The sequence below is a fragment of the Schistocerca nitens genome, chromosome 5 (genome assembly GCF_023898315.1).
Source record: "Schistocerca nitens isolate TAMUIC-IGC-003100 chromosome 5, iqSchNite1.1, whole genome shotgun sequence".
NCBI lineage: Eukaryota > Metazoa > Arthropoda > Insecta > Orthoptera > Acrididae > Schistocerca > Schistocerca nitens.
In genome coordinates this window covers 225,867,245-225,884,178 of record NC_064618.1, presented here as the reverse complement: position 1 = coordinate 225,884,178, position 16,934 = coordinate 225,867,245, and positions in this window count along the sequence as shown.

The following is a 16,934-nucleotide window of genomic DNA, read 5'->3' as shown; positions in this document are numbered from 1 at the left end:
ACCTTTCCAATTTAGGCTGCGGAACTCTCAGGGGTCGTTCCACCAAACAATGCCACGCGACATTTACATTTATTCTAGCAGAATGAAATGTCACATTGTCTGGCTGTAAAATTACATCCGCCGCCGAGAAGACAATGGTCATGAGTTAGCGTACGTAATATGCAAATACGGAGTCATAACCTCATTTGCCTGGAGTGCTTTCCACGTGGATGAGTGAGCTCTTCCGAACGTGAAGGAAACATAACTTAGAGCACAAGTAGTCACCATCCGCTGGCAGTTTTGAAACGGTGATTGAAGCTCCGGGCGACACGTCAGCATCAATCTCTTTGTATCCTCGGAGGTATCCGGAGGAACTGAATAAAATCCGAACGCAACCTGAGTTTCCACGGGTTCATGATTTAATTCCGCCAAACTGTTCGGTGAAACAAAAAGCGTGACTTACCACAGAAGGCAAACACTTTAGTCAGCGTAGGTTCCATGAACCGTCGCGTAAATTGGGCCACAGTAACCACCTTCAGATGATTCAGGCTTACTGATGCAATTTACTGTGACGATGATTACTGCAAGTGAAACCATTTAATGCACTGGCTTTTCTACACATTCTCTAACTTAGCTGAGCGACTATGAACTTGCTTTACGCTCCACACTTAGTAAAAGTTTCAGAACTAATTGTTGCCACGCTCTTCGCTTGCCCCTCTTGGCAGACATTCACCACATCGTCAGTGGTCCATGTTTGTACGCAGTTCCCACACTAGCACCATATATCCGCCAACGCGAAAGCTTCGACAGTGAATTTGAATGTTAAGAGAGCACATTGAGGAATTCTGACAACCTTCTAGGGTGTTCTGCCCCACTCTTCAACAACTTAAGCGAGATCAAAGTATGTGGCATACATGTATATGAGTGAAGTGTGTGAGTTAGTGTGTGTGTGTGTGTGTGTGTGTGTGTGTGTGTGTGTGTGTGTGTGTGTGTGTGTGTGTGTGTGTCACCGACTAAAAAAGTGGTGAAGTACGTGGAAAAATTAAAATGTAAGCTACACACATCAAAAAAGTTTTGCATCAACCCGGTTCCCAGAACTCTGGAAGATAGACGTTGACTGTGGATATTGTATCACAGACAAAGTCCCTTTGACTCTTCAGAGATGTCACTAACCCCGCCGAAAGTTGTGAATAACCAGCAGCGCCTATTAGACGAAGGGTTCCGACACTATCAGTTCCAGTCATTCCATCAGGAAGGAGGTACACGGCTCGTGTTGACTGTAGTTTCACCATACCTAGAACCAGCTGTTCGAACGCGTACGTATTGTCACTTTGTGCCAGGAAGGGCTCTCAACAAGGAAGTGTCCAGGCCTCTCGGACTGAACCAAAGCGATGTTGCTCGCTCCGACATGGAGGAGATACAGAGAGACATGAACTCTCGATGACATACCTCGCTCGCGCCCGGGTTCCCGGGTTCGATTCCCGGCGGGGTCAGGGATTTTCTCTGCCTCGTGATGACTGGGTGTTGTGTGATATCCTTAGGTTAGTTAGGTTTAAGTAGTTCTAAGTTCTAGGGAACTGACGACCATAGATGTTAAGTCCCATAGTGCTCAGAGCCATTTTGAACATGCCTCGCTCAGACCGCCCAAGGGCTACTACTGCAGTGGATGACCGCTACCTACGGGTTATGGCTCGAAGGAACCCTGACAGCAACGCCACCATGTTGAATAATGCTTTTCATGCAGCCACAGGACGTCGTGTTACGACTGAAACTGTGCGCAATACGCTGCATGATGCTCAACTTCACTCCTGACGTCCATGGCGAGGTCCATCTTTGCAACCACGACACCATGCAGCGCGGTACAGATGGGCCCAACAACATGCCGAATGAACCGCTCAGGACTGGCATATCGTTCTCTTCACCGATGAGTGTCGCATATCCCTTCAACCACACAATCGTCGGAGACGTGTTTGGAGACAGCCAGGTCAGGCTGAACGCCTTAGACACACTATCCAGCAGTGCGGCAAGGTGGAGATTCCCTGATGTTTTAGGGTGGCATAATGTGGGCCCGACGTACGCCAATGGTGGTCATGGGAGACGCTGTAACGGATGTACGATACGTGAATGCCATCCTCCGACCGATAGGCCATCCTCTGATCGGCAGCAAATTGGCGAGGCATTCGTCTTCATGGACGACAATTCGCGACCCTATCGTGCACTTCTTGTGAATGACTTCCTTCAGGATAACAACATCGCTTGACTAGAGTGGCCAGCTTGTTCTCCAGACATGAACCCTATCAAACATGCCTGGGATAGATTGAAAAGGGCTGTTCATAGACGACGTGATGCACTAACCACTCTGAGGGATCTACGCCGAATCGCCGTTGAGGAGTGGGACGATCTGGACCAACAGTGCCTTGATGAACTTGTGGATAGTGTGCCACAATGAATACAGGTATCCATCAATGCAAGAGGACGTGCTACTGGGTATTAGAGGTACCGGTGTGTACCGAAATCTGGACCACCACCTCTGAAGGTTTCGCTGTTTGGTGGTACAACATGCAATGTGTAGTTTTCATATGTAATATAAAGGGCGGCAATGATGTTTGTGTTGATCTCTATTCCAATTTTCTGTACAGGTTCCGGAACTCTCGGAACCGAGGTAATGCAAAACCTTTTTTGATGCTTGTATTATCTACAGTCTGAATATTGCTTAGCTCTTTGAAAGTGACTTGTCTCTCCCACTGTAAAAAATTATCAGAGGATGAGTAAAGATTATTATTACTGCTCTTAGTGTTATAATTATTTGTGATCCGCGTACTATCCGTGTAAAATCTCTCTCAGCTCTCAAGAGCGAAACTCGTTAGTGCCAAATTATTACTGAAAGAAATCACCATCCAGCATAAACTGGATTTCCGACAGTCGGCACTTTCATCCAAACTGACAAGAACTTCCTGGATATTTGAGTAAGGGCGTAAGTGAGGCACTGGTAACATAGAAAACACAATTAGTTCAAGTAGATAAATAACGTATTGGATGTGTTGTTTGAGGTTCTCCTGACGTAACAACTACTTGAGATGTCACTTTCCCATTCGATGACGTCATAATGACGCCTCTTGGCGCCTGCGCTTTTCTAATGAAGCAGTGTACAAATTAACGACCAACATAAACTGGCCACAGTTGCACCTGAAGATTAACAACTGTCTCGTGGAAATATTGTGCAGTTTAGACGGTACGATCTGCCTAATTTAGAGTGTCGATGGGAGTGTGTCTGAAATTAACTGTAGTGTATATATGTGATGGCCCATTATCACTCGTTAATAGTAATTATCGATCACATTAAAAATAATGAACAAAGACCACACGTACGCTGATGACCTCCAATTGTATCTAAATGCAAACTAATAAATCTGAAAACAGCAACCTAGAGTCTCATTACCAACCTGTGTGCACAAAATGGATGTAGGATGTCGAGTTGCAGGCCGGTGTGGCTGTGCATTTCTAGGCGCGTCAGTCTGGAACCGCGTGACCGCTACGGTCGCAGGTTCGAATCCTGCCTCGGGAATGAATGTGTGTGATGTCCTTAGGTTAGTTAGGTTTAAGTAGTTCTAAGTTCTAGGGGACTGATGACTGCAGATGTTGAGTCCCATAGTGCTCAGAGCCATTTGAACCATTTTGATGTCGAGTTACAGCTCAACTGACACAAAAATACAGCGGTACTGTTTGGTCTTGCTAGGCTCTAGCCCGCCTGAGTGGCCGAGCGGTTCTAGGCGCTACAGTCTGGAACTGCGTGACCGCTACGGTCGCAGGTTCGAATCCTGCCTCGGGCATGGATGTGTGTGATGTCCTTAGGTTAGTTAGGTTATGTAGTTCTAAGTTCTAGGGGACTGATGACCTGAGAAGTTAAGTCCCATAGTGCTCAGAGCCATTTTTTTTGCTAGGCTCATTATGCCTAAATACCGAGAATTCCTACGGTCTTTAACGCTAAATGAGACAAACATGAACTTTTGTCCTTCAACAAAGTGTCTAGGAATAATAATAATAATAATAATAATAATAAACGAAAATCTAAATTGGACCTAGCTTTTAACTGCAATTTGGAAGATGGCATCAACATCTCTCCACGATCCACAAAAATATAAATATCTCTGCCCTCTTGACGTGAAAACGAAACTTGTACAAACACTTATATTTTCATTTATTGATTACAGCGATGTTATCTTACAAAGTATTTCTCAGGAAAGCTCATGGCAAATGGAACATGCTATGAATGCCCGCGTTCGTTATATCTGTGATGTTCGTCTCTTTCAATCACATTTCACCATTATATGCACAGCTAGCCCTGCTGTGTGCAGACAAGCTCAGAGATTTCCAGACCTCTGTCTTCCCTACTGTCCTATCAATGAACGCTATCCCCCATATCTGTCCTCGAGCTTAACCCTCTTGTCAAAAACACCTGTTCCCATCACAGCAAAATCCTTTTGTCCCACTACATCGTTCATCCACATTCTGGAAGCACTTTTCAGTAGCATGAACCCGACTCTGAATAACCTCTCGCAATGTATTAGGGATCTGGCTAATATAGCCAACTTCCGAAGACTGTTAATGATATATCCACTAAAACAACAAGGATTAACATTGTCCCTGTACGCACTCGTTGCGGTGTACATCCCTCTTTCCAACGTGATTTTCCTCCTTTACCAGTATTCCCAGCCGATGCAGTTTCCTTAAATTTCCTTTCCCCAGAACTCGCTATATCAGAAAACATCTCTTTCGTACACCAACAAATTCTTCTTACTATCTTCCACTATCATTATTGTGATTGTCATCACTAGCAAATTCTTCCTACTATCTGCCACTATCATTATTGTTATTATTGTCATTATAATCATTGTTACTGGCAGAACTGAAGTAGTACAAATATTGCCAATATTAACTTTATTAGTTCACAGTCAGTATATTCTACTCACACTGCCACTTCAAACACTCCAATCATTTTTATAATATCTGTAATATTTAAATTCTTATTTCTTATATAACTGTGATATAAAATAGGTACTGTATGTGTGAAACACTACACCGACGTAACAGAGGGTCTGATGGCGTGAATCAGATCAGGTTAAATAAATAAGTAAATAAATAAATAAAAATAAAAAACACACACAGAATGGTCTGTTATGTATAGATTTACAATGTGTGGATTTTTTTATTTTTCCTCGGGCTAGAGATCCACGTTTGAGAGAGAGATTAATAAAGCTGCACTCTTTCGTGGAGCGCGGAACTTTAAAATTGATCGACACGCCAATTAACATTTGCATGCCGGTATTCCAGAGCCGGGACTGGTACACGTAATTTTCGATGCAAACACTGAATAATTCAGTTACGGATGTTTGAATGCCACCGCTACAGCACGAATCACTCGCGCACGCCTCAATCATGTTTGCCGCCACATACTCGTCCGAAATACTCTCTTTCCAAACTCTCACCTGGAACACTCCCCTTTTGTAACACGATACTTTTGTCCTTACGTTTTCCGCTTCATTCTATCTTGCTTATATGACCTACATCTCGAGGCGTGATTGCTATAGCAGAGTGTGCAAATATTCTTTTCCAAAATCCTTTGGCTAGAAGGGTTAATTTAAAAAGTGTTTAGTCATGTGTAACACATTAACACTTGTGGTGTCAACTGTGGGTAATTTGTGAAACATTTATGCGGAGCATTACTGACTCTGAATGACTCATCACGTGCTTTGAGTTCACGCACATGATAGAGAACGCTGGAGAAAATATCCTCGCGCTGTTCCATTGTGATCGCTTTAATGAAGTTTTCTGGGTAACATGAACAGGTGGAACTCTACGTTTATTCTAATTTTGGACAGATGTCTTATGAAACTGTGGATTTCGCGAGCAGCTAAGGATGTAAGTGGGATGTGGATACAGCAATGCTACTGTCGTTCGAGGAATTAGATAAAAAGCAGATGGAAGAATCATAGAAAAGACTGAATACAGGGGACAGTTAAAACTATACATATTTCAGTTAAGATACTGGATATTCAGTGTAGATCTTGGCGCCTTCCCAGAGCAGTACCTGCTCCTTGCCACCGTCTCCATGGAGTAAGTGGTCTGAAGTTGATCTGACACAGATCGAAACCAGTCACTTTTTCCGTCCGCACGTCTCGTACAAATTCATTCGCTTGGCGCCGGCAGCGCTAAGTCGGTTTACTTGGCTTGTTGCCGGCCGCTTGTTACCCTTACGATGATAAGTTTCAAACACATTGACTTTCGCGCGCTTTAAATTTCCGGAAATCGTCTGTTTTTCCGTATCGTTCCACAAACTCGAATTTTCTTTTCAAGTAACTTCTCTGCAAGTTCTACACTGTTGTAATAATTATCCATGCAGAGGTGATGCCACTTTCCATCAGAAGGTGTCAATAGGTCCATCACTGTTTTTGCTAAAGGCTCTTCAGCGCTGGAATATATCTTCAATGAGGAAATGTATCCCGTAATCGAATCACACAGCATCCGAATGAGTACACTGTATTTCGTAATTTTCGACGGATTGTAAACTTTAAAATTTAACCGTCCTCGCCACGGTATCATTCCTTTATCAATTGAGATGTTTTGACTTAGATTAAATGTTTTTTTAAGCTTTTAGGAAAAATAATAAATTGTGAATAGCACTTTGACAAGCCGGTCGGCATTATTCAGTTTATTGTTGCTGTCGGAAAAATGTAAAAATGATATTTGTCTGAATCGGTTGCGGGACATCGTTTTGCAAAATTCGGTGTGTGTGTCAACGGATTCGTCGACCAATAATCATTGATCCTTGCTTTTCTTACAATTCCCATAAGGATAGCAAACCTAAACGATTTTCTAAGTTCGGGTCCCGTAACGTCGACAAATTTGGTATTTTTTAAATCCCATTTCCTTTTATTGCAATTTTCATTGTAGTACTTTTTTGTTTCGTTGCTAATATATTCAAATAGACACGTTCCCAATATATAATTGTACGATATCCTCGACGCTCTTTGGGAAATATATTTGGACCCGGAGATCCTTCAAATTGTTATTGTCCTCGGTAAATCAAAGTCTGACCACTGTGCACTGTCTTCTTCGTCTGATTCAGCCGAATCAGTTGGCAACCGGAGCGTTCGCCGAATTCTTCTTGGACGTATTTCACTATCTTCCTACGATTCTGCTCCACTTTCAATTTTTTGATATCCAATGTCTTCTTCCCAATGGCCAAGTCGTTCGGAACATAAGACAAGACGTCCGCGCATTCATCGTAAATAATCCTATTGTGTCTTTCGTCCGCCATGATGAAAGGGCACAAGTACTTATGAAAACAAAAGACTTGTTGACGTGTGTGACGTGTGTAACTTATTGTTAGCTGAACGAAAACACCAACAGAATGCAAAAGATACTAAAGCGCTGACGCCGGCCACTGAGCGATACTACGCACACGACACCACTATGGTGTCGCCGGACAGCATAGTGTTAAGATAGAAATAAATTGTTTTGCGGTCTAGGCTGTTTTAATTTTTTTTTTTTTTAATTTTCGAGGTAACTTTTTCGGGCGCTGTTACAAGAGACTTTCTCAGGGTGGTTAACTGTCAATGCTGTCACAAACACGGAACATTGTAATGACAACGGGTGTAGAAACCTACGCTAGGAAATGATGCGGAGTTGTAGACATTCGTGCCATGGTCGATTCAGTAGTTTATTTGGTATACGTCAACATTTTTTCTCTCTCTGCGCTTCTTCCTCGTATCTTCCGCACACGCATCCCCGGAAATCATTACCCCACCGAGTCGGAGTGAATTTCTTATGCTCACATTCGCCTTTTCAGATGTACCTACCGCGGAAGCTGGAACAGACTCTTCTGGGCAAAAAAACTAGTGGATGAAGAGCTGAACGAAGCACTGAGTGCGCACACAGCGTCCCTCTCGTAAGTAGACTACTTTGCTGCTGAGTGGATACGCACCCTCCTCGAGTTTCAGAGTTACTGGGGTACGCGCTTCGGTTCCCGGAGGGTACAGCAATTAGCTCTTTCGATGCAGCATTGTGGAGCCAATTACGGCGTTACTCAGGCTGTAATTGGTTTAAGTCTAGGTCCATGTACTAGATGACGTGGCGCGGGGTGCGGACACATTAACAATGCGTCATTCCTCACAGGGGAGTGCCTAGTCAGGAAAAGCGTTTTGTAATCTTCGGCTGTGTGAAAAGCACAGAATCCGTCTTTGTCGCGACAATAGTGAAAACATTACGATGAACTCCGGGGATGCGCATTTTCGATTAAACTCTGTGTAGGCAGTGTAATACCCAAAATCTACATCTACATCTACATTTATACTTCGCAAGCCACCCAACGGTGTGTGGCGGAGGGCACTTTACGTGCCACGGTCATTACCTCCCTTTTCTGTTCCAGTCGCGTATGGTTCGCGGGAAGAACGACTGTCTGAAAGTCTCCGTACGCGCTCGAATCTCTCTAATTTTACATTCGTGATCTCCTCGGGACGTATAAGTAGGGGGAAGCAATATATTCGATACCTCATCCAGAAACGCACCCTCTCGAAACCGGGCGAGCAAGCTACACCGCGATGCAGAGCGCCTCTCTTGCAGAGTCTGCCACTTGAGCTTGCTAAACATCTCCGTAACGCTATCACGGTTACCAAATAACCCTGTGACGAAACGCGCCGCTCTTGTTTGGATCTTCTCTATCTCCTCCGTCATCCCGATCTGGTACGGATCCCACACTGATGAGCAATACTCAAGTATAGGTCGAACGAGTGTTTTGTAAGCCACCTCCTTTGTTGATGGACTACATTTTCTAAGGACTCTTCCAATGAATCTCAACCTGGTACCCGCCTCACCAACAATTAATTTTATATGCTCATTCCACTGTAAATCGTTCCGTACGCATACTCCGAGATATTTTACAGAAGTAACTGCTACCAGTGTTTGTTCCGCTATCATATAATCATACAATAAAGGATCCTTCTTTCTGTGTATTCGCAATACATTACATTTGTCTATGTTAAGGGTCAGTTGCCACTCCCTGCACCAAGTGCCTATCCGCTGCGGATCTTGCTGCATTTCGCTACAATTTTCTAATGCTGCAACTTCTCTGTATACTACAGCATCATCCGCGAAAAGTCGCATGGAACTTCCGACACTATCTACTCGGTCATTTATACATATTGTGAAAAGCAATGGTCCCATAACCCTCCCCTGTGGCACGCCAGAGGTTACTTTATCGTCTGTAGACGTCTCCCCATTGATAACAAGATGCTGTGTTCTGTTTGCTAAAAACTCTTCAATCCAGCCACACAGCTGATATTCCGTAGGCTCTTACTTAGTTTATCAGGCGACAGTGCGGAACTGTATCGAACGCCTTCCGGAAGTCAAGGAAAATAGCATGTACGTGGGAGCCTGTATCTAATATTTTCTGGGTCTCATGAACAAATAAAGCGAGTTGGGTCTCACACGATCGCTGTTTCCGGAATCCATGTTGATTCCTACAGAGTAGATTCTGGGTTTCCAAAAACAACATGATACGCGAGCAAAAAACATGTTCTAAAATTCTACAACAGATCGACGTCAGAGATATAGGTCTATAGTTTTGCGCATCTGATCGACGACCCTTCTTGAAGATTGGGACTACCTGTGCTCTTTTAAAATCATTTGGAACCTTCCGTTCCTCTAGAGACTTGCGGTACACGGCTGTTAGAAGGGGGGCAAGTTCTTTCGCGTAGTAGGGATCGTTAACGATGTGTAAAGAATGGCTCGATTTTGGTTTTGGTAACCAGTTTGGCGCCACTGTAGCTGGGCAGAGAGAGTTTATGCTCCCTCTCCGGAAACGGTGGTATTTCACGGTTTCGAGCCATGGGGAGGACTTTCCCTCTGAGCTGGGTCTAGACCCACGAGAAAGACACGCCGTGGAGCGTACGTCGCAACACGTAACAGTTCAGTTCTTATGAATGCCAGCAGCCGTCTCCGGCGGGAAGCGAATAAGTATTTCAGACGAGCTTAAAAATTCTTTATTGTATGCAATATCTCGAAAGCACACAACAAGACCTCTGGTGGGTACATTTCCATTTTGACATATGAGTTTCCGTAGGCTCTGAACGCAACCGAGCGTTCGCGGAGTGTGGCTGTACAAGCCGACTAGTGTGACGAATTCGTTGCGGGCCCGTATTTCTCGTGGACCCCGTCAGGATGCTCGAGGCAATGGGCAACAGCAGCGGAGGCAACACAATGGCCCCGTAGGCAGAGTACACACTTGGCGTGTTGGAACGTGTGGGGCTCGCTGGTGTTGAGCATGCAGTCGAGGCTGTCATTTTTGACAATTTGGACAGGTGGTGTCACGATGGGACCCACAAGTAATTGTGATTAGCATGCATCAAGAAAGATAGTGCTTCCATCACGTACTGAAAGTTGATGTTTTGTAATTCCTTTGTTTAGCCAGAGTGATTAGACTGTTTTAGTTCTCTGGAAACTGTTGTAACTGGGTTGTGAGTTCAATGATGTTGATAATATTTTCTCGAGTCTTTTGCCTAATACTGAACTGTTTCAGCTAAACCTTTGAGTAGTGTTTAATTCTGATGTACACCAAATGTGCGGATGACGACGGATTGTTTTGTAATCCGTCCGCATATGTAATGGAACGAAATAGATGTTTAATAGCAGCTAATTTAATAGCAGCCAACACTGAGCAAGTTTGTCTGGATTCCATCCTAACGTCATTCGTGAAAGAGAACCTACGAGGGGCATCCAGCAAGTAATGAAGCACATTTTTTTCTGAAAGCAGGTTGGTTTTTTCTGGGATTCCAACACGCCGTATTGTTCCCCACTCTTTTGGCTACAAAGTCGTATTTTTCAACATAATCTCCATTCAATGAGACGGCCTTACGCCACCTTTCTGGGAGAGACTGTACGCCCGCTTGGTACCACTCTTTGGTCGAGGTCTGAGACAAAGTCTTACTGCATCAATACCCTCCACATCATCCACGTACTGCTTCTCGGAGTGCATCCTTCATTGGGCCACACAGATGGAAGGTGCGAGATCCGGGCTATAGGGTGGAGTACCCCAACTGGTGGACGAGTGTGTCAGCACTACCGACAGAGATGTCTAGTAGTGCAGTGAGGTGTTTAATTGTGATCCATCTATCACTCCGAACGAGTGTGTCCCCACTTTCCAACATTGCGTCCGGGACGCGGGAGATAGGACAGGTTTGCGCGACCTTGTTGCGATGACAGACGAGTCGACCAATGACTCACCGTAGACATTCTACAGGCACCTACGAATATCTGCGATGCTCTGGTTTTCCGGCAAAAGAAACTCAATGACAGCTCTCTGCTTGGAACACACCTCTGTTACAAAAACCATTTTGTAGGCTATGTATAGCGCCGCCACCTCTCGGAAATTCATTAAACTACAGGGGCGGAAGCGGAAATGTTGCACGGTGTTGGTTCAAATGGCTCTGAGCACTATGGGACTTAACTTCTGAGGTCATCAGTCCCCAAGAACTTAGAACTACTTAAACCTAACTAACCTAAGGACATCACACACATCCATGCCCGAGGCAGGATTCGAACCTGCGACCGTAGCGGTCGTGCGGTTCCAGACTGAAGCGCCTAGAACCGCTCAGCCACTGCACGGTGTCCCACAACAAATCACACCTTTTTTTTTCAACCGAAATTTTGTTGCATTACTTACTCAAAGCCTCTCGTACTTTTCTTAATTTCTAAAATTGTGCCAGTTTTTTGTATTTATTGTGAAGCTCTGTTGCAGATTTTTTATAGTTATTGATATTTTTGTTACGAATGATTCCTGGCAAGCTGCAAATAGTTTAATTAATAATGCTTCATCCGCACTACAAGCTTGTTTCGGCTATAGCGCCACACTCAAGTAATCTGCGTTGATGCCCGGCCGGAGTGTAAAGTTATCGATGTGTTTACATCAGAAGACGTTTTTGTTATTACTTTGTTTCATTTGTTAACTCAAGCTCGAGACACAAAGGAATTTTGCTGAGCTGCTCTAAGGAGCGATCTGCTGAAGTTCTGTGTTCCAGTTATTAAAAAATATATATATATTTATTTAAAAACTGAAACAAAAAACTAAATGTGATTAAATAAATGACCAGTTTTTCTTATTGATATCTCAGTTCCACCAACCGATCCCATACTTTCATCTTATTGTCCAGTGCCATAACAGCAAGTACAAGTAGACTGATTTTCGGGCCAGTAGTATCCTGTTGGAATCCTCGTGGTAGGAAAAAGCGGTTATTCGATTTTTGCTGTAAAAGAGTATGAGCTAGAGTTCCATACTGCTCGTCAAGGCCTTAGTACAAATACAACACGCATCCGCAGCGCCTTGTGGTCGCCCACTGGATGATGACTCGAGAGAAGCAGGATATAACACAGTAAGAAGTTCCATTCTACTTCTTACCCTTTATTTCCATAACGATTCGTCACCAGGGATGATCACAGCACCACACTCAACATGGCTTCGATACTGTCATCCATGCAGCTCGGTAAACCCAAACCACGCCTGTTTGGACCTTGCCAAAATCGCATTATTGCCTGTACCGTACTGACTGTATGTGCAGCATTGTAGGAATCAGTGCGTCAATGTAACAGATGTGTCACACATTGCTAACACAAACGTTGTGTTTCGTCTTCCCGTTCAGCACGATATTTTCATAGGTCTTTGAGAGAAATCGTAGCTAGGAAGTCGTGCAGCTAAATTTAGTAAACGAGAACTGAAGTGCTGAATGCAAACAGTAGTTTTCACTGATACGACTAATAACGACAAACCGCTATAGTATTTCCAGTGCTCCTTCGAATTTATTTTATCGAAGACGATGGCACAGTCACAGTAATAAGATTCTGGGCTCGCATTCTCGAGGAGAGGGGTTCGAAACCCGATCCGAAGATCCCGATTAAGATTTTTCCGTGATTGCCCTAAATAGCTTTGGAAGAATGCCAGCATGGTTTCTTATGAAGAAGCGTGGTCTGTTTCTTTCCCGACCTACTCTATACAGCACTTCCTCGACAAGACTAAACCATAATCTTCCTTAGGATGTATTTTTAATCCCTATATGAGCAACGTCATGGCCCACTAGACGTAAACGGCTGTGCTGTTCTACGTCTACACTTACATGCATATTCCGAAAGCGGCCATACGATGCGTGGAGGAGAGTACCTTGTACTAATACTAGTTATCCATTTTTCAGATAAACTATCAAATGCAGTGGGGCGGGGGGGGGGGGGGGGGAGAGGGGAGCTTGCTGTCTGCCTCCGTATTATCCCCAATTCGTATTACTTTGTCTTCTCTTCACGGTCCTCACGCGAAATGTACGTTGGAGACAGTTTAATCGTTCTGCGGTAAATCGCAAGTGCCTATTCGCTAAATTTTCTCAACAATACTTCGCGAAAAGAACTTCGTCTTCCCTCCAGGGATTCCCATTGGAGTTCACGATGTAAGTAGGCTGTTTAGGTTTTTATGTTGGTAACGCCACGTAGCGCTCTGTATGAAAATCACTGACTGTGCTGTGTGCAGTCTGTGGCTGGTTGGCATTGTTGGAATATTCACTATTGTAGTGTTGGGCTGTTGGATGTGAACAGCGTGTAGCGTTGCGCAGTTGGGGGTGAGACGCCAGCAGTGGTGGATGTGGGGAAAGAGATGGCAGAATTTTGAGAGGGGACGATCTGGACGTGTGTCCGCCAGAAAAAGGAAGTTTGGATGTCATGAACTGACATATATATTATGACTTTTGAACACTATTGAGGTAAATATATTGTTTGTATTCCATCAAAATCTTTAATTTGCTAACTCAGTAGTTAGTGATTTCAGTAGTTAGAATCTTTTATTTAGCTGGCAGTATTGGCGCTCGCTGTATTGCAGTAACAAAGATTTTTGTGAGGTAAGTGATTCGTGAAAGGTATAGGTTATTGTTAGTCAGGGTCATTCTTTTGTAGGGATTATTGAAATCAGACTGCGTTGCGCTAAAAATATTGTGTGTCTTTTTAGTGATGATCAGAATAAGTAAAGAGAAAACTATCTGAGTACGCTCAGTTCTGCTCAGCTGTTTGAAAATCAAATAACGTAGAAGTTTACCAGCACAGTCATTCATAATTTTTCTAAGGGGACGTTTCTACGAAGCATCTCTGTAATACTCATGCGTTGATCGAACTTACTAGTAACAAATCTAGCAGCAAGCCTCTGAATTGTTTCGATGTCTTTCTTCAATGAGAAGTGGTGACAATCCCAGTACGATCAGTACTCAAGAGTGGACAGCATTAACGTTCCTTCCGCCGTCTCCATTACAGATAAAAAAACACTTTCTCCAGACAACTGTTAACTGCATCAACATTTTTGTTGAAACGCGTGATGAATAGAATTCTGTGTTTTAATTCAATTTATTCACGAGCGGCTTCAATCAAAAGACCACTTTCACAGTAGAAAAATATCTTAACAATGCAACATCACATCGCATTCATACTCTTCGAATATGACATGAAGGACATTAAATGACCTGAAAAACCTAAGAACCGTAAGTACTCAAGACTTCAGCACTGACTCAAACATCAGCAAGTACACTATTGATAGTCCAGGTTAGAAGATGCGAAAATCGTCTTACGACTGAAACCGGTCGTGAATAAATTGAGTTACAAGACAGCAATGTGTTCATCACGCATTTCGACTTTATAGATGAGCTACAATTTCCTAAAATTCTCCCAATAAACTGAAGTCGACCATTCACCCTTCCTGCTACCGATCTTACATGCTCGGTCCATTTCATACCGCTTTTCAGCGTTACGCCTCGATATTTAGTCCACCTGAGTGTGTCAAGCAGCACATTATTTACATTGTATTGGAAAATTACTCAATTACTTTTCCTGCTCATCTGTGTTAACTTACATTTTACCTCATTTAGATCAAACTGCCATTCATCATAGCTAATAAAAATATTAAGTCGTATGCTCCTACAGTCACTCAACGACACTTCGCGTAGACTTCAGCGCCATCAGAGAACACCCTGTCCGTCGGATTATTTTTGAATACGGAGAGCATGAGCGCCTTATTCCACTTACCTGGACCACTCCTGATGATACTCTTCTCTCTGATTGGCACTCGCCGTCCAAGACAACGTACTGGGTTCCATTACTTAACAAGTCCGCAAGGCACTCACATCTGGGAACCTAATCAGTATGTACCGACCTTCGTTAACAGCTTACAATGGGGCACTGTGTCAAACGCTGAAATCTGCCTGTTGCCCCTCATCCATGATTTCCTAGACAGCGTGCAAAAAAATTGTAAGCCGAGTTTCACACGAGCGATGCTTTATAAAACCGCGCTGCTTTGTCGACAAAAACTTTTCTATCCCAGGTTAATTTGTTATATTTGAACTTGAAATATGCTCAAGAATTTTGTACCAAACCGAAGTTAAAAATATCTGTCTGTAGGGTTGCGGGTCTGTTCTTTTACCCTTTTTACATACAGAAGTCACCTGCGCTTTTTTTCTAGTCGCTTGGGACTTAGCGCTGGTCTCTTCTGGGAAAGTAAACGTTTTTTTGCAATACTTCCCTTTGCAGAACGCGTTTTTCTCCCTAATAATGTAGTTGCAAAGAAGAGATACAATCCCTGTGTCGCACTGCATACTCCAAGATTTGACGATTGAACAACGGTATTCATAGGAGCGTAGCATGCGTAACAGTGGGATAAACATTTATGAAGATACCTACTTAGAATCTACATCTTTTGGCAACATACCATCATAAGGCATGTAGGCTAGGGAGTATTAGTGTACCAGGGTCATGTCTCCCTTTTCCTGTTTTAGTCACCCGTGGTGAACGGAAAGAAATACTTTTGACAGGCCTCCGTGCTCTGATTTTATCTTCGCTAAAAATGACATACGACAAAGTTTCTTGATATGAAACTTCCTGGTAGATTAAAACGGCGTGCCGGACCGAGACTCGAACTCAGGACCTTTGCCTTTCGCGGGAAAGTGCTCTAACAACAGCGCTACCCAAGCACGACTCACAACCCGTCCTCACAGCTTTCTTGTTATGTCTCGGGAAAATTGTGATGATGAATACGCCGTGGAAAGCAGAGTAATGTTTCGAGATGCAGAGATCTACTGGCTATTTGGTTCGTTTGTAGCGTTCCGTACCTCAGAGGGTAAAAACGGAACCCTTAGGGGGATCACTTTGTCGTCTGTCTGTCTGTCAAAAACCCTTTTTCTCAGGACGGATAGACTTTTGTTTAAATTTACGTCACATATTAAGATCTACGGTCGCTTGACGGTGTAAGGAAGAGAAGCTTTTAAGTCAGTACAGTCAAAAGATACGGCCACGTATGTCACATAATTAGATGGAAACTCACTTCGCAAGGCATGTAGGGTGCTTCTGGTTGACACAATCATGAAATTGGGCAGGAAGCAAAGTTTCGTATTTCAATAATACAAAAAATCCGAATAATGTTAATTTGTAATTATATCGCATGATTTTTTAATTTCTTTTGTCATTCGTTGTCCGACTGTCTCTCTGTCCATCTGCCATTACCGTCTATTCTCTGGAACGTGCAGATGTCTCAAGTTGAAAATTATCTCATGTACTAAGGTCTACAGTCCCGTAGAGGTGTAAGGCTCTAAGTCAATGCAACCAAAAGATACGGCCGTTTATGTTACACATTTCAGTACCCGTAAACTTATTCATTAAAGCCTATAGGACACTTCCCGTTGACCTAAAATCATGAAATTTGGCGGGAAACTTTCACAGTACAAATAAAGGAAAAAAGCAGTAAATTGTTGGTTGGTTTGTGGGATTAAAGGGACCAGACTGCAACGGTCATCGGTCCCTAGTAAATTGTTGATTGAAACTGTATACCATGAGAAAAAATTTCTTTTTTCATTTCTTATCAAAAGTTGAAATTAAAGCTTTATCGAAAG